Source organism: Cavia porcellus, unplaced genomic scaffold, assembly GCF_034190915.1.
Source record: "Cavia porcellus strain 051 isolate PalLab524CR breed Dunkin Hartley unplaced genomic scaffold, mCavPor4.1 scaffold_25, whole genome shotgun sequence".
Taxonomy (NCBI): domain Eukaryota; kingdom Metazoa; phylum Chordata; class Mammalia; order Rodentia; family Caviidae; genus Cavia; species Cavia porcellus.
This window is the reverse complement of record NW_026947508.1, coordinates 33,804,792-33,826,434: the sequence shown is the minus strand read 5'-3', so window position 1 is coordinate 33,826,434 and position 21,643 is coordinate 33,804,792. Positions and strand designations below refer to the sequence as shown.

Below are 21,643 nucleotides of genomic sequence, written 5' to 3'. Positions count from 1 at the left end.
ACTTCAATAATTTCTAGCTTTTATTTTGTAAAAAGCCTCAGGGTTGAAATAGATGAGTAAAAGACCTGAAGTGTCAACCTGTTTGTGCACACGTTCTTTTATTGAGCAGTTAGTGCTGAACTGTCTTATTCTTCTTTGATCACTGTGAGCTCAGGTCATACCCAAAGAGAGAGCCCTTCCGGGCTGTGTGTGGCACACTGCACTGGGCCCCTGTTCCACTGCTTCTCTGATCTCAGTGCCACTAGAGATGAATCTCACTCCAGTCTGAGAGGCCTGTCTCATCTGCAAGTCCCCAGGTTCCCCGCTTATAAAGCCCTGCCTTTTAATTAGCTCAACTCTCCTGTCCTAACGGGACCATCACATGGTCTCCAGGAAGAGGTGGCCTCACTGTGATAGAGGATCCCCAACAACAGTCATGGAGGGCCTGTTAAAGCAGAATCACCCCGTAGCACTTGTATTAGCCATACTCTTGTCACTGGACAAAATGCCTGATACCCTCAACTTAAAGAAGGAGAGATTCATTTTGGCTTACGATTTCACCCTATGGTCATCTGACTCCAAAGCAGAAATGGCATGACGGCAAGGAATGGTGGAGAAAAGCTGTCCAATCTATGGCAACCAGGATGCAGAGAGAAACAGAAAGAGTGAGAGACTTAAGTCTACCCTTCCAGGTCCCACCTCTTAACCAGCTAAAGTGCCCTCTTGATTCTATCATCTTCCAATACACAAGACATGTGGGGGACATTTTAGATCTAATCCCTAATGGTACTGACAGGCAGACTTCATTCCTGGGGATCTTAAGACAAGTGTAGAGATCACTGCAATGGGATTTTGCAGTGGGGGAGAGAGACTGACCTCTACTCTGAAAACAACAAGGCAAACTGGGAATTTACACAGAAGGAACAAGGTGAAGCCAGCAGACTGGAAGCCTGGCCAAACCAAACCAACGAGATTCTTGCTGAAAGCAGGCTAGGAGAATGAAATGAGATAGAAACTGAGGGTGGTGGAGGCTGAGGCTGCCCAAGAAGCCCTCCCATTCCTATGGTGAAACATAATCTTCAATGTTGTCAGTACTAAGAGTTGGGGTCTTTAGGAGGTGATTAGATCATGCAGCTTCTACCTCCTACTTTAGGGTCAGTGCCCCTATAAAAGAGATTGAAGGGAGCACCCTAACCCCTTCTGCTGCCAAATCAGGGCACACAAAAGCAGCACCTGTGAGGAACAGACCCACATCAGACACCACATCTGCGGTTGTCTTCATCTTGTACTTCCCAGACTCCAGAACTGTAGGCTGTAAGTTTTTGTTGTTTATAAATTAAACACTCTAAAATCTTTTGTCATAGTAGCAAAAATGGACTAAAACAGAAAAAGAATCTGATGAGATATCAGAAGTGATTGGGGAGATAGCCAGACGCCAGCCTTTTACCGTGAGTCTGTGCCATTCGTAGACTGTGGGGGAAGGGAACAAGAATTCACCAAGAAGCAAGCCCTCCCTGTGAATGGGCACCATGTGTGGGCCCTGCAGGGACAGCCAGATGCCAGCACCTTCCAGCATGCAGGCTGTGAAGCAAGAAGAGTCACCCCCCACCCTCACCCCGCCATAAATTCCAGAGAAACACAGGCTGCAGGGATGGCCGTAGAAGTGGAATAAATTTAATGTTTGTAGTGTTTAGCGACCTTGCAGGTCTAAAGCCGGTAGCCTGATCATCACTTCAGAGGATGGTAATATGCAGTGTATCATCTATGGGGGATCTCCTTCTGAGGGTGGTGGCCATTGTTAATTCCCTATTGTCTTGCTTTGAAGTTCTGCATCATTTTTCATTGTTTTGTTGGGTTTTGTTCTGTTTTGTTTGATTTTATTGTATCTGATGGCATGAGAAGCTATTTCAAAGATAGCAAGGTATATTATGGTAGCCATTTTGGATTTACTATTATCTTGTTTTGAAGTCCTTTATTGCATTCATTGTTTTGTTTTTGTTGGCTCTATTTTGTTTTTTACTATGTCTGAAAGTATCTACAGCTATTTTGAAGACAGCAAGAGGCATTATGGTAACTGTTGTTGATTTTGTATTGTTTTGAACTCCTGTGTCACTTACACTGATTTGTTTCAATTGGCTTTGTTCTGTTTTGTTTTGCTTGGTTTTATTCTCTTTAAAATAAAAAATTTTTTTAAAAGGTGACCAGATATTAAAAATGAGGAATTCTGGTTAGATTCATGCTAAAATTGGACAGTGCAAAGTCAAGCAGTAGGTTTCGAAAGTTGTTGAGGCCCAACTAAAACAAAACTCAGGAGAGCCTAGCAAAATTTCTGTCACACTGAGAATCTTTTTCAGGCCTGGTCTCTAGGGAAGCACACTACGGCTAAAATGCCCTCTTGGGGAGAGGTAATTCTTGAATGGGAGAAAGAGGGCCAACGATAGCATAAGGGAGCAGAGGAAGAAAGGGTTGACCAGGCCAGGACCGGACTGAGCTTGCCGTCACCATCACCATCCTTGTGCTCCTACGTGGTCCCTGTACTCCGTATGATAAATCAGTTGTTTCATCTTCCAGCATTCTGAGGGCAAGAAACAATGGCTTCACCTAGGTATCATATCCCTGTTTCAGTTTTCATGCATCTCAGAGTCAGTGTTCTCACCAAATGGACATAAAACCAATTCACGAGTTTTTATCCAACAGAAGAAAACTTAATTTCCATTAAGCCACTGCCAATGGATACTAAGTTGACAGGGCAGAAGGGAAGTGTTTCTCTCCCTGGTAGTGTTTCTTGGAGGTGGGCAGGGTGAGAGAGAGAAAGCAGAAATGTAGAGTTCAACCACTAAAGCATTGCTGGCAACTCCGTGACAAAGGGTACCATCTTGCACCTCTCTCTACTTAGTGCTCTCCCACAGGCCAACAGAGGCTCCTAGTTCCTCTCTATGGAATTTGTGTCATTCTATTAAAAACCTGTTGGGGCAGGTGAGGACCCTGAAAGTCAAGCAGGTCAGCCGCCTCGGTGTCAAGTGGTCATGCATGAACACATGCAACACACACACACACACTCTCTCTATGAAGTAAGTACTGTCATTGTCCAAAGTTCACAGAAGAGGAGACCAAGGGCTGAGAAATTTCGGCCCAAGATCCTTAAGTGATAAGCCTGGAACTCAAACTCAATTTGACTTTTCTACAAATCTACCTTCTTCTCCTTGTACCAAATATTTTTATGACATGATCTTCTCCCCTATCAGCAGAGCCCGAGTGTTTCAGTGAGGCAAGCCTCATTGGAAGTTCCTGGGCTCATTTGGAATTACAAAGTCCATTATGGAAGCTAGAAGGTTTGAGGAAGGAACAAGACCAGAAAGCCTACTGGGTCAAGGTCAAGCACAGCCTGTAGGCAGGGCTTCCCCATCAGCAGGTCCAGATACGCCTGCACCTACTTTATCTCTTTAGTTTCCGCTTCCTCACTTGTAAGTAGACAGAACAATGCATGTCATGTGGGACTGCTGTGAGGATTTATTGTAACAAGCATCCTAACACATCTCACAAAGCACCTGGCATGCAGGTGGTCCATCAGTGACGGCTCCTGCTATGATATACTATTACCTTGTGGATTCCCAGGAGTTCTTCCAAGATCCAAATGGGGAAGAGGACAGCTACAGTCTCCCTTGTAGGAAGAACATTTCATCGTTGGTATGTTGTAGAATTTTGGGTGCATAGTGACAGTAAGAATCAAACAGATTTTTAGTTGGTGATGTTAGTGTTGTTAATCTTTTCTATAGACAGTTTCTTATGGCCATCACATACTTTAGGGAAAAAAAAACTTAGCTCCTCCACAATCATGGGAGGAAAAAAAAGTGTTACAAGAGAAAGTAAACTCGTGTGGAAAGTCTATAACTGGGAATAACCTCTGTTTAGGGAGGCTAAAGGAGAGAGGAGACTAGCTAGAGATGAGGCTGGACCTTGAGGGGTGGGTATCTTCCAGGGCAGGCAGGCCTTGGGAAGAATTTTCCTTTATCTTTAGTTCAGCAAGAATCATGGACACAATCAGACCAATGCAAAGAACACCAAGTGAGAGTCCAGGACATGGGGGACGTGCTAGGACCTTTCTGCAGAAAAATGGAGGACTGCAGAAGGGGAGTGGAAGTCAGACAGACAAGTGCATGGTTTCACACACTCATCCAGAGGAGTGAGATAGGCAAATCTGAGTGACACGTTAGGTGCAATGGTGATGGGTCCAGAGAGGAGAGAATGAAGTCTAATTTCTGGCTCAAGCAGAGCATACTGGGGACACTGGTACCTCTTCCTGATACAGGCTGTGTCTGGAGTGGAGACACTCCAGGTTGTGGGCAGGGGTTAAGTGGAACATAGGCCAGGCAATGTTGCAAGAAGATATGAGTGGACCTGTGCATATGCTGAGTCATCTAAGAAAGCAGGCGCATGTACAGTCGGGGGTTGCAGAGAGTGCCCATGCCACAGAGTAAAAACTGCAACCAGGAAAGAGACATCTTCACTGGGGAAGAAGGACAAAGTAAGGAGAGACATCTATGGGCCAGACTCTGGCAGACTCCATTTCCACTCATCAGTGGCCAAGCAGAGGGGGCAGCAGAAGACAAGAGGGGACAGTAGGTAAGTGGAAAACAGAACAGAAGCCAAGAGAAAGAAGACTCAGGTTTTTATTTTTGTTGTTGTTGTTGTCTTTGATACAAGGTCTCACCATGTAGCCCAGGCTGGCCTCAAATACACGGCAATCCTCCTGCCTCAGCCTCTGAGGTGCTGGGATTACAAGGGTACACAACCACGTCCAGATTAAGAACTCAAGAGTTTTAATTAACCTACTAAAATGTCACGAAGACTGAGCAAAGTCATTGGCATGTATGGAGAAACCAGTCAGTGGTACACAAGTGTGATGTGAAAAGCTGAAAAGGAAGATGAAGGTGAGAAATAGGCACATAGCTCCAGGCACTGCCTCCAGCCCAAGGCTTGGCTTAGCTTAGCCGTTATGTCAGTATATGATAACCTGCTGCTTCATCTGTTCACTCATTTGTTGTCTTCTTCCCTCTCTGGAAATGAAAGGGCTGGAAGGGCAAATCCCCGTCTGTTCATTCCCAGGGATAGCACTAGCACTAAAAGAGTGCATCCTTGGTGCAGAGAGGGAGCTGGAAAGCAGGCAGGCTGAAAGCAGAGCCACTGATGGGAGTGAACCAGTGAGCAGGAGAGAGGTGGGTCAGTGCCGAACAAAGTGAGACCCCAGCATAGGTGGAGTTTTAGGGCAGAATGCAGGGCACTAATATGCATACCTAAAAGCATGTTAGAGATTTTTTCTGGTCTAAAGGACATCCAGCCCACATGCCCTTGTCTGAGGTCAGGTCACCGAAAGTAAACCCTAAGACAAAGACTCCTGGGAAATTCATGAAGAGTTGGGAAAGCAGCACAGAGAAGGATGAAGCCAAGCCCATTCCCAAGGAGACACCTGGAATGGAAACTGGACCTCCTCTGAATTTGTCCCCCCAACACCGAGGCAAAGTAGTTTGGGCTTCAAATTCCCACCCCAGTTAATACTGGGTACCAACTAAGTGTGTGGGGGGTAGTGGAGACACCAACTCCCAGGCACTTTACCTTTGCTGGAAAGTGGCAACCTTCTCAGAAGGTAAGGGGCAAGCTCCAGCCACAAAGGCTGCAGGATAGGTGTGTAGCAGGGGTTGAGGTGAGCCAAGTGTATCTGGGCACAGTGGCAGCCATGTGTGCTACTAAACTGAGGCAAGGTGTTGGGCCATTTCCTTGGGAGAATCCACCGAAAAAACAACCCCACTCCAGGGTCCTGGGTGATTCAGGGACAGTTAGCACTGACAGCAGGCTCTGGCCTAGAAAACAATCCTTCTAACAAAGATACCAAGTCACTCAAAGTGCAGGAGTGCACTTCCTGATCACTATGGAATGTCAGTTTAGAACCACTACTAAAACTATCTGTGAGATATGCCTCGAAAGAGAATATTTAGAAATACTTAGAAATCAAAGGATAGAAAACTGGGCAGTGTGTGTTATACTTCTAGGACATGTTTATTACATTTCAGCATTGTGACATCACAGTAATAAGATCAAATGAAATCTATTAACTAATATTTAACAAAGCCCTGCTATGAAACCATCCCTGACCAGGAATGAAAAGTCTATCCTCAGGCTGAGGACCAGATGACACTTGAAACAATTAGAAAACAAGGCAACATGGATTGTCTGAGGGCCAAGAATTGAGCCTCAAGGCCATACGGCTTAGGACTACTCCATAAAGCTCCCAGGGCAGAATGCGGTGGCCTTGGCTCACAGCCCTCACAACACAGAAATGCACTATCACCTTCAGTCTGCTCTTGGAGCTTTATGGGCTCAAGAGTGTATACTCAGGCTGTTAAGGAAGGCTGGGTCAGCAAAAATTGCCTGAAAAGCCATCAGCATCTCTGTGTTCCTATTGGCCATCTCCTACCCAGCACCAAGACCAGTAAAACAGTCTACCAATGATTGGCCCACAGAACAGGGTGCCTGTGCCCAGGTACTGAGGCTGTACTGGTCTGTGCTCCAGCTTCACCTCCATGCACAGCTGTGTAACTTTAGGCCTGTGACTTTGACATCTGAAGCCCCAGTCCCTTGCCTGTAAAACAGTTCTTGACCTTCAATGCACATTAAAAGCACTGGGGAGGAGAGATATTTGAAAGTCCAAATGCCCACGTATGGCTCCAGACTCATGAGATCAGAAGTTCAGAGGGTCATGTTTCTGGTCACCTTCTACTCACAGAAGTGGGATGAGATTTCCACAAAAAACATCAGATGCTGTGCTTTCTAGAGTATGCTATAAAATGCAGTGATCATACTAGGCCACCTAGAATTCTAGATCTCACAGGAGTGTATTTTAGAAGCTTTAGTCTGTCCACAGGTGCTTCACTTTTGGTAGATATCAAAGATGAATCTCACATTTAGATTTCTTTATTCTTTTGATCAGTTTGATCCTGAGACATCTTAATCTTGGAGAGAGAAAAAGGTGAAGACCCCAAAGTATTTCTATCTCTGAATTAAGGGCTGTGCCCCCTTTTACTGTTTGAAGTTTTGTTTCTGTTCTTCTTATTGTTTCTTTTTTCTTGAAAAAACATCAGGATGCAATTATACCCGATCCCACCTTTGTCTTTGTCCCTGTTCCTTCTCTCAACTGTGAGCTCAATCAGCCAAACTCCCCCATCCTAATGAGAGAGCTTCTAGCCAAAGCGGGCCTCAGTGCTGGGCTTGCGGAAGCGACAGGGTCCAAGATGAACACCCCCAGCTGGGCTCCTCTGGAAGCTGCCCTCACAGTCTCAGCCTCAGCAGAGTTGGGTCTGTGCTCCCACTGTCTGGTCTCTAATCAATGCAGACCTTCAAGCCCTGTGTAACAGGAAAATTGATGAAAATCAGAGCATAAGGATTTAAGAATGTGGGTGGGCCCTGCTTCCTTGGTTGGTATGACTGGACGCAGGCTTGAGGGATCCCGTATATTGCATCATGAGGTTTTTTCAAGAAAAATGAAACAATGAGAAGAACAGAAACAAATCTTCAAGCAGTAAAGGAGGAGCAGCTAACATCACAGCTGTAAGAAAAGCTAGTGACAAGGGAACAAAAGTACTGCCCATTTGGGATAAAGGCAGTGCTTGTTGCACCAGAAGAGATCAAATGCCAGGGTGCCAGGAAGGGGAGCAGTTGATGCAGGCTGTTCCAGTTCCACCATAAGTTTCTGAAAGAAAATCTGACATGTGCATTTCAGACTCCGATATCCTTCTTGTCAAGTCCTTCAACAATACAGTGTTCAGCACATCTGTCTATCTATCTATTTATTACCTATCTATCATATATCTGAATTTGCAAGCCTATGAGGCAGATACTAGTATTATCCCTGTTTTTCAGGTGAGGAAACTGAGGCATACAAAGGTTAAGTAACTTGTCTAAGGTCACATACTATATAACACAGTTGGGATATGAACCCCGTAAGTCTGGCTCCAATGCTTGTGCTCTTAATTCCTCTGTAAATTATTTCCTATCTAGTGGCAGTGTCAAACAGGCCAGTGTGTAAGTGATTCCTTGGGACTAGTACTGATGAAAGTGTCCAATATCTAATTATTATCTCATGTTCAGTCATAAGAAGAGAAACAGAACTTGGTGACAGGTTGATTGGCACAAAATGTTTAGGCATTTGCCTAGGAAAAATGAAAAATACAGACACACAAAGACCTGTATGTAAACATTCATGGCAGCTTTATTTGCAATAGCCAAAATCTGGAAACAACTCAAATTGCTAGCAACAGGTGACTACATTTTTAAACATGGTACATATTGAGTATACCTTATCCAAAGTAGCTGGGTGTTTTGGATTTTGGATGTTTTTATTTTGGAGTATTTGCACATATATAATTATATATCTGGGGGATAGGATCCAAGTCTAAACAAAATTCATTTGTTTCACGTATACATTACACACATAAAGTGCCTAAGGATAATTTTATACAATATTTTTAGTGCACTCTACATTCTTCTTGTGGCATCATGTCACTGAACAAAAAGTTTTGGACTTCTGAGCATTTAGAATTTTAGATTTTTGGATCCATACAGTAGAATATGCCAAGAACGCTATTCAAAGAGTGAAACACCAATATACATAACATGTATGAATCTCAAAATGTTATGCTAAGCAAAATAAGTCAGAAGCAAAAGAATATATACTTTATGACTCCATTTATAAGCAATTCTAAGAAAGACAAAACTCTAGTTTCAGGAAACAGATCAATGACTCCCAAGGAACAGGGGAAGGAGAAGTGAGCATACTAGGGCATGAAGGGACTTTTAAGGGATGACAAATATGCTCTATATTTTAATTGTGTGTGTGCAGACACTGTTGAAACTCATTGAACTGTATGCTTAAGCATGTGAAGTTTATTATGTATAAATTATATTTGATTTTAAGTTTTTTTGAAAAGACACTTGATTTATGCAGTCCCCACTGCGATGTACTGGACTCTGCAGCCAGGAGTGATAGTTATCCGTGTTCTATTCTTTGTGTTTCTTTCCCTCCTTCCTTTCCATTTTCCTCCCTACTTTTTTTCTTTCCTTCATCCCCCCTAACTTCCTTCCTCCTTTATATCCTTGCTTTCTTTCTTCTTTATATCCTTGCTTTGTTCCTAAAGTCTGTCACCTCCTTTTCCAAGTCAAACCTAAGTGGCAGGTTCCTGAGCTACAAGCATGTTCAGCACTGTCATGACAAATTAGTGGAAATGCTCAGACTCCCAGGCAGACTGGTTCTCAGCCCACTTCAGAGAGGCAGATGCTCTGCAAAATTGGCCAGTGACCCACAGGGAAGGCTGGCAAGCCCACAAGGCTCTCGTGGGGACCCTATAGCTTCTGTCTCCTGGGTACAAACTATGCACATACTAAACAGAAAAAGAGGAAGTGCCTTTCTAAGAATTACTGGGCTTTGGGAGGAAGGGAGGTCCTTCATCTCCAGGCAAGAAAAAAATGGTCCTTCCTTGGGAGCCTTGACTTATTTTCTCCATTAATTCTGGTGTGGGAATGGGATCAGGGGATCACAACAGGGGAGAACAGAGGTTCAGAGAACAGTGATGCACAGACCATCCTGCTCAAAAAATGCAGCAAGGCGAGCTCTTCCCATCTTAAACGTTGAGAAGGATAAAGTGAAAGAGGGTACCCCTCACAAGGCCACCAAAGGCAGGAACCCACATCAGATGCACCCCATCCTTGCTGGGTGAGAAGTGAACAGAGAAGTTCACAGGGCAAAGAGGCAGTAGTCACAGGCACAGAAATGAGACTGGCATGGTTTCCTCCTCTGGGCTGCAGGAGGCCCTGGCAGTTGGAATGCCCATCTGCCATTCCCACCACTGGTAAGCTCACAGGAGGGCAAGGGGACAATAATGAAACAAATGCCCCTTGCTCAGAATTATACAAGGAAGCCAGCAGCAGGTCCCACCTGCCTGGGAATGAACTACAGCAGAGTCATCTGTTGGTTCCTCTTGGACAATGAGAAATAAAAAGTCCCTCAGTCAAAGAGAAGGTGAGTTCAGCCAACCCAGACACGTGGGCAATGGAGGGGTACTGAGGATGCCAACTGCCCTTGTTTATGTTTGAGGACAGGATGCCAGAAGGCCAAAGTCCCTTTTTAGACAGGCTAGCTCAAAGTGGTTGGATGTAAGATGTAAGTGGTTGCCAGACAACTCTGGAATGACCACCACTGGATTGATCTGTATGTGAATTAAGCAAAGACTTTGTATCTATTGTATTACTGGAGATTGGACCCAAGGCCTTGCTTGCTGGAAGGTGACAGAACCAATCTTGAAGCACTAGATGCTTTCACTTTCTTTTTCCCAAGTGACACAAAGGAGAAACACCTGACTCTTCACTTTTCCTGAGCTGGCTAGAGTGGACATGGTTTGGCCAATGGCTGTCACACACACCCCTCTCCCAGTAACGGATTAGATAGAACAACTTGCCGTGGAGTCCTCCTTTATTCAGTTGTTGCTCTCCTCCAGGCAGCACAGACAGGAATACATTTCAGCCATTAGCCTCGGTGCCCCTTCCTGCTCTGAAGCAGGGGTGGGGCACCCTGACATGACTGGGATTAGGTAGGGAGGTACCAGGGCTCACACTTGATATCCCCACTTCCCCAAAACCTGATGGCTGTGATGGACACAGTGGACCTGTCTGCAGATTCTTGATTTCAGCCCTGCCATTTTTCCCCAGAAATGGGATATCTGTCAATCAAGCAGTTGGGGTCACACACACCCACCCCACCCCACTCCGCCAGCCCCTCACTGAATCCCTTCTATGACAGCTGCTGCTATCCTAGCCAGGCACCATGCCCTTGGACCAATTGGTTGGCCTGAATTTGAACCAAACACAGTCCTACCCTGGCCCAATCATAGGCTTGCAGCAGCCTGTAATTAACACTTCCTCCATTCTCTCCGGTGCATGAGCCTCCAGGGCAGATCCTATCAAAATAAAGGCTCACTCTGGTGGTCCTGAAAATTTGCTTATGCTGGATATCTTGGGTAGTGTAGGCTGGAAGGTTCTGTAAATCTACTCAAGATTCTTGTCCTGAGTAGTGTGAATAGAGTGGTCTTCTCAAAATTAAGATCAATAAACACCAGGGGTCATTATCCTTGAAGAACTCTAGAAACCAGCAGTTAGTGAAGATCAGCAATAGACAGCACCACCCAGGAGAACCGATTTCATTTGTCTGGCACAAGCCGACCCTGGATGGTGGCACCTAGCAATTGCAGAGGCCAGCATCTGGCAAAACAACCTACAATGTCCAGCACAAGCCCGTGCTGACCAGTGGTGGTCAGCTGCAGCAGAGACCAATAGCTGGTTCTATCAACTTTTGGTTCTATTCAACGTTTTCCAGCATGGTCTGGTGGCATCAGGAAACTGCTTAATTTCATCTAAATAGGGCAAAAGAACTCTTAACTGATTGGCAACATAAGAAAAGTTGGTATATATCATTCCATAACAGACTAAGGATAAAGAGAAAAAGAACAGCATGACGGTAGAACTTCAGCCCAAAATGGATAGTGATAAGGACAGGCATCTGTAAGAGAAAAAGGTAAGTAATTCTGGGTATCTAATGAGTAGAGGAGTCAAAAGACCATCTCTGACCCTGACTTACTTTAAATTTGGAGAAAAACAAACTGCATCCAAAAGAAATAAATACCTTGCCAAGCAAGACAGCCAATGTGTGGAATTGAAAATCAGCTCCAAATACATCAGCCCTTCTAATCTACCCAGGAAGAAGAATTAACTTCCTAAAAGCTGACGTATTTTGGCTACTTGATATCATTCATTTCTAGTTTGTCAAGATTTTTACTGGCAGATTTAAAACCCACTTGTACCAACTAGTCTATTTTGGCCTGGGAGGAGTCTGGAATGCTGTATTGCTAAGAACATACCAATATACCTACTGAATGAATTGTGGAATAGATTGACCACTGTACTATGCACCTTGTCAATAGGTCCAATAGTTCTTCCATTTTTAACAAATGTTAATATTTATTATAGTATTAAAGAAAACCATACAGAATACTGAAAACAACTAAAAGACCTGTATACATGGGGAAAACAATCTTCTTAAATGACTAATAAGCTGGCAATTTTGTAAGAAATGTTAGCAAGCAAAAACTAATTAAAACCTGAAGCCCAGAACAGAAGTCACATCCTAAAGCCAGCTTAAGGATATTTCCCAAATAAAGTGACCTTGAACTTCACCTTTTGTGGCCTCATGGGAAGAGAGAACAAGATAAGACTGTTCCACAGCTGGTGAAGGACAGGATATTATCACATGAGTTCACAAACTCCAGTGGATGCCAAGTACAAAACAGTAAGAAACATACACCAATATACTTTGTGAAACCACCAAATATTAAAGACAAACACCAAAAAATTTAAAAGTAGTCAGACAGATTATTTTCAAAGGAAAACCAAGTCTGACAATAGATTTAAAAGACAACAAACAGAAAACAGAAAGCATTTGAGTAATAGTTTAACTGTGATGGAGAAAAAGTAACTCTCAATCTACGATTTTATCCAAAAAAATTTTTTTCTCAAAACAATGAAAAAATTAGTGTGTTTTCAAACAAATGAAGCAAAGAAGTTGCTACTAGCAAATGCACACAAAAGAAAATTATTTTAAAATGTATTTCAAGGTTCTATCAGAAAACACTAAACAAACAAAATTGATTATGTTATCATTAATTAGGACAGGTTATGAAACTAAAAGAATTACTAAAGAAACAACTTTCACATCATTGTAATAGATTCAGTCCACCAGAAATATAACAAGGAACAAAGGCTCAAAATATATAAAACAGAAACTGAGAGACTGAAGAAAAATCAAATCATTGTGGGAGCTCAGTAACTGATTGATCAAGCACACAAAATTTAGTAAAGATGTGAAAGCTATGAACAACACAATAAGAAGCTTGATTTGACGAAGGCGCATTGAGCACTGTATCTCACAATGGTAGAATCCACACAACATGATGAAAACAGACTGCACACATAATCCTCCATGCATTTAAAAAGCTGGATCTCATGCACAGCTTTGCCAGCCATGACACAACTAAGTTATAAATTAACAGCATAAAGGTAAAAACAAGAAAAATAATTAGACTTAGCAGTAATCTTCACCATATATAAAGCATTCCTATAAACAGGAAAAATGTAAACCATCAAGTATGCAAACAAAACACTTGAAAGATACTATGTATATGCAAAGAAAATCTAAAAGACCAAAAACATACAAAGCAATTCTGAAACATTTAGCAATCAAATGTAAATAAGATACTGTCATGCACTGCCAAGACCGATAAAAGCTTCTGACTATATCCTACAAATATAAAATGTTAACAAGAATATATATGGAACAACAGAAATAATTATACATGGCAACTGAATGTGGAAATTGATTTGACAAAATAAAAATTCGTATTTTACTGAGGTGAAATTCATATAACCTGATGGAAATTAATTTTAACTACTCATAGCAATGAAAATGCTCTTAGCCTGTGACTAGTAGTTCTACTTTGGTGTATATTCCCTAAGAAAACTTATATACATGCTCAGCATGTGACTTAGGCAAAAATGTTTACAGCAGCACTATTTATAAAAGAGAACCAACCTGAAAATAAGTGATTATTAATAATAGGTAGATAAACTACCACGCTCTTATTCAATGGAATATTACAGTTCAGCAAAATGGAAAAAAAAACATTTAACTGAATAGTAGAGTGAACCATGTAATAAGCATTTGGTACCCACAATGTCACAAGCCTTCTGTGGCAGGTATAATCCCCTTACGTAAGAGGGGAGGACTTGAAGGCATATGATGGGGGCACCCTAGGAGGATCAATCAAAAGCATTTTACTAAATGATAGCAAATAGTCATTTTTCAACCTATGCAACTTACAACTGTAGTGTGCTCAGGCTAAACAAGTTCAAGAATGATGGAACACACTTATAATTCCATATATGTGAAGTCACAAACACACAAACAACTATACAAGATACTGTTTAGGGATACAAACATAAGGGAGTGAGATAAAAAGTGTAGAGAAAAGACATAAATGACGAAAGTTAGTTTTCCCAAAGAAGGGGTGTTGGGATGGACTAGACAGCAGTACTTGGCACCTTCAAATATAAAAGTAAGATTCTTTCTCTCAAGGTGACTGGTAGCTACATGAGCACTGGTAATATTAATTTTCTTTAGACCTTTCTATGCAGTCTATAAGTGTATATGCTTACATACAATCTGTTGTATCTAGCGACTATCTCATTAAAATCATTTTGAAAGAAGTTCAGAACATTTAAAAACTTAATAAGAAACTTCCATAGTGAGCTGCTGTGTTTCCTGCCAAATCTTTTCTACTTGTTAGGCAAAGATTATCTCCTCAATTGTAAGCAGTGGTGCTCTAACCTACTTAAAATTCTGACACGGTCTTCCTAAATCACTTCAGAAACATTCTTGCAAGAATAAAGTACAGCAAAGCCCAACCTCGGAATACATTTGTGTAGGCTTCTTCATCTACCATAGTTAGAATCATGCTCTCTCTGTCTCTGTCTCTCTGTCTGTCTGTCTGTCTCTTTCTCTCTCTCTCTCTCTCTCTCTCTCTCTCTCTCTCTCTCTCTCTCTCACACACACACACACACACACACACACACACACACACACACACACATGCATGTACACATGCACACCTGGAAGCTTAAATCTGCAACTGTTTAAAATGAGAGTATGGAGCCATTGATTATGTTCTGCACCTCTCTCACAGCTTCCATTGGTGATGCTCTAATTCTAAATACTTTATCACAGGTCTCAGCGGTGTATTAAGTGTGCACTGAGGGTCAGAGTGTGGAGACTGCTTGGGGAACCGCATGCATGTGCAATTTTTGGTAACCTTACAGCTCCTTGGCACTCATAGCTCCAACAGCCACTTTTTACTTCTCAATAACCTCTAACAGTTACATCCATAGCCATTTGAAGCACTAGTGTGTGGACTGCGGTGCAAAGCTGAAGTGCAAAGGTGAGTCACTTTGCTACCGTGGGAGCCTTCTCTGAGTCTCAGCGTCCCCATCCCAGTACGCTACCAGGCACACAGAAACTCTGCATGTGAGAAAAACTTTATTTCAAGTTTTTCTTGAGGTTAAGTTGAAAAGACAAATAGCTGGTGACCTATGAATAATCACAGAAACTGCTCTTCTCTAGACTAAAACCAGATGCATAGGGAAGTCAAGAGCCTATGCAAATATTTCTGCATTTGCAAAGTGAGGACCTGCCAAGGCCTTGAGATACATCACCAAGCATGTCAAGGGTCTACTGTAGTGAATCTTGATTGAGGAAGTTGTCCAGTTCTTTCTACTAAATCCCTTTCATCAGAGCTTCTCTGATCTTAAGATAGCTTCCTCGCCTGAGGTGAACTCTGAGAGTCCAACAAGTGACTTCACAGACTCAAATTATTAACAGAAATTTAGCAGAGCATACTGTGTATCTGGAATCTTCCTTTTATCTTTTCCATCTCTATTTTTTGTTTATGAATCTCAGTTAAGCATACATGCCTGATTTTTATAAAGCTCACCCTGGACCGTCATTCTAGAGTCGATGGATACCCAGGGGTACCCGAAGATTCCTGAGGTTAGTTTCCTAGCTCTGCTTTTCAAGTCTGAGGAGCATCAGACTTCCACATCTAATATAAAGCTGTAACCTTCCCCATCTTCCACAAGAATCCCAGCCTCACCTGGCACTCTGTAACGACCGGCACTGAGGGGAAGACTCTCATCACTCATGGACTCATGAGTGCCATCCTGGGCACAGCCACTCTCACTGTCCTGCTCCTAAGTAAGTGTTTCTGACTTTGATCAGCCCAACAGGGCAGCTCTCAGGATAGAGGGGTTCACTCATTTCCTATCACCAATGCCCCATCCTGTGCCTTACAAGTCCCCTGAGATTTCAGGGAGTTCCCTTTTTTTTCCCAATTTATTACAGTATTTTCCCTTTTCTCATATACATGGAATCTTTACACAATTCCAAGAATTTTTTTATTATATTCAATGACCTGATACCCACTACTTCTTTTAGCAAATTTAAGAATTTCTTCAAAGATGTTACCAAAACAATAAATTTATGGGTATCTAGAAACTGAGCAATACTTTTCTCTTACTTTTAATTTGGTCTTCACATTTTCCACATATGTACTCAATTTTAAAATTCTCCCTAAAACTAGTGTCAGCATTCGATTTCCTCTATTTTCATTTTTTCCTGTTGCCTTTGATGTGGAGAAAACTCTACCTGACAATCGAAACTAATCAACACTGGGATCAGCTTAGCCCTGCTCCCGTAAGTCAGCAGGCTTTCTGGTCTTGTGCATAATTTCTGAATTAAGTAAACACCACCATTATGCATGGGGTGTGGCCATAACATCTTGAACTCATTTCTCTGCCGGAACAGCACATTAGTAGCGGTAAATACACATTCCCTACACAGTCTTAAAAAGCAGATGTCCCTAGGAAACACCTCTCTGCTGTTTCTATCACCAGCCCTCTTCCAACTGCAATACTAAAAAAGCTAGGTTGGAAGGGGTCTAAGTATATCTTTTAAGAGTTTTTCATTTTTCCTTTTTAATTTTTGAGACATGGTCTCACCACATGGTTCAGGCTGGTCTTGAACTTATTTATGTAGCCAAGGCTGGCCTCCAAATTTACAGTGATCTCCAAAGTGCTGGGACAACAGGCATGTGTACTCTGATTGAGGTTTGAATGTTATCATCTTAGTATTTTCTATGGCATCAAATATTAAAACATAACCCACTACTTATAACAGCATAATAGTTTTCTGCTAAATTTCAGCAAAAAATTGTAAAGTTCTCAACGAATTCCAAAAGCAGGCCTTTAGAGTTGTAATATAATTTCATTAGCAAGCGCTTCGATGTCCAGAAACCTTAGGAGGTTCTGTTATCTTGGATAGCTGCACTAAACATCATACTAAAAATTCATCTGAGTTTCACTTCAAATGTTCATGTCTTCTCAAACTGGATATACTAAATGCCATTTAAACTGTTTGTCCTTGATCTAGCTGGGGCATAATGGGCATGGATTTATTCTTGTTTTGTCACTTGTAAATTTGAGTTTCACTGGCTACAAAGCATACTATTTTTTAGCTTACCTTATTTTTTTCTCAAAACTTCTCAGTGCACTTGAGAAGGCTGACGGCTCTACTGGTTTTATAGATGAAGACCAAAACTGGTCAAAGGCTTTAGCCAAGTCTGGTTCTGGAAGCCAGTGCTGCCTATCCACATAGCTAGCCTTTCCTGCCCTACCTACCCAGTACAGCTGGAGATCTGCAAATATGCTCTGACTCCTAAGGAGGAGTCCAGCCTGTCACAGCCTCCTTGATGGGTAGCACGGAGCACAGAAAAGAACCTGAAGGACACCAGAGAACTCACTGAGCAGAAAGTCAGAAACAAGCTAAAAGCTATCCAGTTGTCACACAGTTTTCTTAGCATTATCTTCCTTCAAGTCAAGTCCTAGAACCTGCCAGAGCATCTCCTTCTTGCCTTTCACACAGTAAACACCTCTGAGGTTCACGTGGCAACTGTCCAAAGGCAGCAGACACTTCTCTGCCCTGAGGGGAGTGAGGAGACCTGAAGCACAATGGGTGGGGACAGCACAAGAGTGCAGGTGGAGCACATCTTGATGGACTGTCCCAGAGCACAATTTAGTAGCTGGTCATTAAATAAATCCCTGTGGTACTGCAGGCAAAAAGACAGTTTTACCCTTTGGAAGCCAGACTTTACCACCAAATTAACAAATCTGTCCAGCTGAGGCATTAAGGGGTGCGACAGAGAGGCTCAGTTAACAAGTGTGTGTCCTGTAGGTGCATTGACAGACAGAAAGAACGGAGAAGAAGAAAAGAGTCAAGGGTCACACGCATACGGCCCCTCCCTCTGCCTACAGATACCCTAATGGGTCAACTGTTTTCCTACCTTGCAAGAATCCTCCTGATGTTTTTATGCATAATAAGAACTCCTCAGCTTTAGGGAACAGATGTCACACAGCTCAGCTAACATCTGAAGTCCACTCTTCAGCCCCGCAGGACAGGTCAGCCCAGGACAACACAGACACTCCCCCCCACAGAGACACACACATACATTCACAGTGGGGTGGGCACTGTTCCCACACTGGTTGCTCAGTGGGAAGTACAGGAAGCAGCTAACATCTGAGTGGCCACCCTGGGTTCAGGACCCTGGTTTCTACATGGAGTTAGGATCCTGAGGGCCCTGCAGGAGTGAGTCCAACCTCCAGGAACAGAATGGAGAAATGACCAACTGCAAGTTCAGACAAGCTGATCCAAGAGATGTGGGAAGGCCTCAGATCAACACAGACCAAAAGGCCGTAACCCTATACTCAATGGGATGCACATGATCTCGGCCCTGTGTTCTTCACACTGGAATTATTCAAATGATTCTGCCTTGGCTCCATGCACTCCCCGCCCTGTCGCACACATCATTACAGAAAGACATCATCAACAACGTTGTAGCACCTAACTTCTTAGGTCGGGGAGGGCAAGGAAATGGCTGATGGCTGGGGAGTTGGTTGGGCACAGGGTCTGATCATTACTGGGGTTACATAATCATACCAATATAGCAGGAGAACATTTCCATGGAGATCAGCTCAGCTAGCGCCTCATTCTCACTTTTCCTCACCCTCCCCACCTGCCCAATACAGAAAGCATCAGAGTTAATGAAACCCAAGCTGGGGGTGAGGGGCACCTGGCCGTTGCCCTTAGAATGCCAAGAGCTGCCAGAACCTTCGGCAAGCACAGTCAGAAGGAGGCCACTGTGCTACTTGCCCAGCACCCAGTCCCCAGTCTTCCTGCAACCATTACGAGCAAAGTTCAAGGGCAGGCCAAGCCACAGAAGTAGTCCTGTCTAGCAAAGTAAACCAAACCCACCGGTTTAAAGCAGCAGAGTTCCTTTCCATCACCACTTCAGTCCAAGCAGTTTGGGCTCATGAGTCCAGACAACCCTATGGGGACCACGCGCTGCCTTCAGTGTTTCCATTCCAAATGATGGTAAAATGTAGGGCATAACTGGAAGGGAGCACCTGCTTTGCTAGCAGGAAGTCAAGAACCCCCAACAGGATAGGAGTGTGTATTTGGTCTAGTGCAGTGAGGTTTGAGGGGAGGGGAGGTGTGATTTCGCTTTAGGAACATTTTCAGGGGGCCAGAATTAAGGGAGGAAGGAAAACGTTCCCTTCTGCCTTGGACCCAGCATCCTGCGAATCTCATTCTCAACCAGACAACAGAGATCACTCGAGTCAGCCTCAACCATCCCAGCTGCAGCAGCTAGGGCAGCACGAGAAAGAACCATCTCTCTGGGCAGCCCTGGCTCAGAGAGCGGATCTCCAGCGCGCCACCGAGGAGCGAGCGCAGGAGCGCGCCGCGCGCACAGGGTCACCGCCACCGCCGCAGCAGCCGCCGCGGGTGATGGACGCGCGGAGTCACTGGAGGATCCAGCCGCTCCCCGGCCCTGGCCAGCGGCGCGCTCTGCCCACCCAGGGCGCCGAGGCTGGCGAGAGCCCACCAGCCGGCCCTGCGCCTGTCGCCCGGATACTTAGCCTAAGAAAGGCAGCGACAAAATGGAATCGCGGATCGTTAATGCATTTCCTCGTGGCGGCCGCAGGCGAAAACACAATCCGTAAAATACAGCGCAAGGAATCCATCCGCGGAATACAAACCCAAAGTCCCCTACCTTCGGCCTTGGGGTGGCAACCTGGTCCTGTGTTCTCTGACCCCACGGATCCAGCCCTTTCTTCATGAATTATTCCGGCCAGTCAGGATTTTGTGCATTTTTTTCATGAACACCTGTTTCAAGTAAGGGGTAAAGACCTTATTGAAAGAATTGCCCTTAAAAAATAACCTCTGCATACGTCTGTCCATCCAGGCATGCATGCGTGTTTGTACACACACATATGCACACAGAATAGCCATGTACACGGGAGCACCAAACTAGGCAGTGGGATAATGGGAGAGTCGGCTGGTTGTGAGCATGCTCGCTCCGGGAACAGATCCACCCTCTGTTATTCCTCTGAATAAATATAAATCACGACCAGAAACCCAAACAGAAGCATCCCTCTTGAATTCCTGCTGCTGAGAAACACAGAATAAATTCAGCTCTCAGACACAGAATCTAATCAGCAGCTGTTTTCTGAATCTAGAGCCAACCCCATGCCTCTTGTCTTTTCCACTAGGAGTCCAGACCTTTTTTGAAAGAGGTTTTAACCTTTTAAAGATACAGTACACCAATTATCACTTTTGAATTGCTATCACTTTTAGAATAGGAAGCTAGACCCATGCTTACAGCCACACAGCGCAGGCTTGCATGCAGTGGCAGTTACTTCACTTATTGATGCCCTTTAAAACTCTACATTAGACTCACATATATATTTAGTACATATTACAGATATATGGAGAGAAAATATGCAAATACAAAGCACGAGAGTGGACATACATCTGATGAGCTTCCCAAGGATGAATTGACATGTTATATAAACACTGTGACCCCTATTCTTCACTTCTGAACACACATGTTCACGAGGTAAGATGATCAGCAGATTTGTCAACACAGATGTCACCCCTGCACCGGACCCTTACTGTTTATAAAGGGACAGGAAGCATGCAGCAGGGTTAAGGAAGTAGGGACCTCTGCTCCTGTCCCTCCCTTGCCCTGCCCAGCCACCTGAGAGGTCATGTCCTCAACCAAAGGACACTTCCACGCTGTAATGTGATGCAGGATCACACCTATTCCAGTACGCATTTTCTTCCAACCAGAATCAGGAATCCAAACTCACCTGAAACTCAGAATCTTGAGGATTTAGACTTAGCTGCTTTTGCAAGATTTTATTAATGAAGTGTTGTTTGGTTCTTTAATCTTTTTTTAAGGGCTGGGGTTGAGCACAGAATGGAGGTGGGAAAATGGGGAAGAGTGATAAATCAACCCTAACCTACAATTAAAAAAAAAAAAAAGATTCACCAAGTACTTCAGCCACCCAGGTGGTATTTAGTTTTGTTTTAGCTTTTAAAGAGGCAGCATTGAGGAAAAACAAAACTCTTAGCCTGACTTGTGTTTGAAAGACAGACACAAATGCCTTTTCAATTTCTTCTTTGGCGGCTTCTTCCTGGCTTCAGGCCATCAGCACTAGCAGCCCCCAGGCTCCCCTTCACCAGGTTCCTAGGCCACTGGGGACAGGTCTCGCCAACACTAGGGTCAGCACCCATTACCCACCTTGCCTAGTGCTATCAGGATCTGCTGAGACCAGTGCTGTCACTCTCTCACCGGGTCTCAAACGCTGTCTGCACTGCCCTCCCAGACACACACACACACACACACACACACACACACACACACACACACACAGGTCTCTCCCCCCTTCTGGGGCTCTTTAGCAGAAAATTATCATATTTCATGTGTCATCGTCCTAGCTAGCTGGGCTTGTCACTGATTGGCTGGGCACTGGCAGCCAGAAACATCACCAGCCACACAGCATGGAGCTGGCTCTCACTGGCCACAGACTTGAGCCCAGGAGGCTCTGTGACAAGGCTAAG

General features: G+C 43.8%; 1 protein-coding gene across 3 annotated transcripts in view; it reads right to left on the bottom strand.

Annotated features, from left to right (window-relative positions):
- Hivep3 (HIVEP zinc finger 3) overlaps window positions 1-21,643 on the bottom strand; it is a 433,036-nt gene that overhangs the window by 308,550 nt on the left and 102,843 nt on the right. The window contains exon 2 of one of the 3 annotated variants that reach the window (XM_063236192.1): window positions 19,791-19,903. The exons of 1 other annotated variant lie outside the window; for it this stretch is intronic. The gene's annotated coding sequence lies outside the window, so the exon portion shown is untranslated. Of the gene's footprint in view, window positions 1-19,790; window positions 20,557-21,643 lie in introns of those variants that run through there. One more of the 3 variants, XM_013154430.3, reaches the window with a different exon arrangement.